Genomic DNA, 1172 nt, shown 5'->3' with positions numbered 1-1172 from the left:
GCCAGACCGACCGATTGACACCCCTAAGTGTGGCCCGGATGCCCAAACGCATAGTGGGCATGAAATGACCACTTAGGCTCCCATGAAAGATAGAAATTCCACCTAAAGCTTCCACACACACTCCCAGTGGCCCCCACTCTAGAGGGTGAGGCCATGCTAGCTATTAGGAAACCTCTCCCTGGGTTAATAATGCATCCCAAGAAAATCATACCAAATGCAACCTTGCCTCAGGTTTTTTTTTGGGCAATGGTTGGCCTTAGACGTTCCCCCTTAGTCTTTCACATATGGGCTCACTGTTAATACAAATTATAGCCATTTTACTCTTTCACATATATATGGGCTCACTATTAATTTAAATTATATTCAACGTCTTGTCCTTTCAACCTCAATATTTTTGTGGGCCCTATACATCCCACCTTATGAATATCTCAACTCTAAATCATGGCTAAAGAAAATGAATTATCCCCTGGATAGTTTGTACTTTGTACAATAGGGATAGAGATAATGTGAATGGAAAAGAAAAAAAAAGGTGAGGGTTCTTTGAGCAACCAGCAAAAAAGAGTGTTACCAATGAGATGTAACAAAATTGTATCATAAAAAGGAGGACAGCAATGCCGTTACAAATTACGCTGATATACTATCCTGGCAGATCAAAGAAGTTGTTTCAAAGGAAATAGTAAAAGAATAAATGTGAGGAAGGACTCTTGCAGTTGTGAGCGTCAAGAATTTTTTTGCTTCCTCTATATAGCCAACAAAGGTGAAAGGTTTTTCCTTCCCCCCGTCAAAGGTATGGACAATTCATATTTTTTGCCCAAATGCATATGCAATGTGGTAATTCCAACATTTAAGTTGTGTTTGGTATGCATTATCGGAATACTTGATAGGTCGATAATGTATTTTAAGGTGCTAAAAATTGTTATTTTTATCATCTCATAATGCATTATCAGACTAGAATACATTCCAATAATGTACTCCAAACGCAGCCTTAGTTATATAGGGAATGGTAGTTGGGAAAAAACTATCTTACATTTGTTATATAGAGAATGGTTTAGAATAGTTTTAAAGTGGTTCGAATATTACAAATAGGGATGAGTACAAATTAAAATATACTTAAGCGACAAGATTGCACTGTGGTGTCACGTAATCTATGAACTTGCCATTTTTATAAGGAA

Source organism: Macadamia integrifolia, chromosome 12 (assembly GCF_013358625.1).
Source record: "Macadamia integrifolia cultivar HAES 741 chromosome 12, SCU_Mint_v3, whole genome shotgun sequence".
Taxonomy (NCBI): Eukaryota; Viridiplantae; Streptophyta; class Magnoliopsida; order Proteales; family Proteaceae; genus Macadamia; species Macadamia integrifolia.
This window is presented reverse-complemented; position numbering follows the sequence as displayed.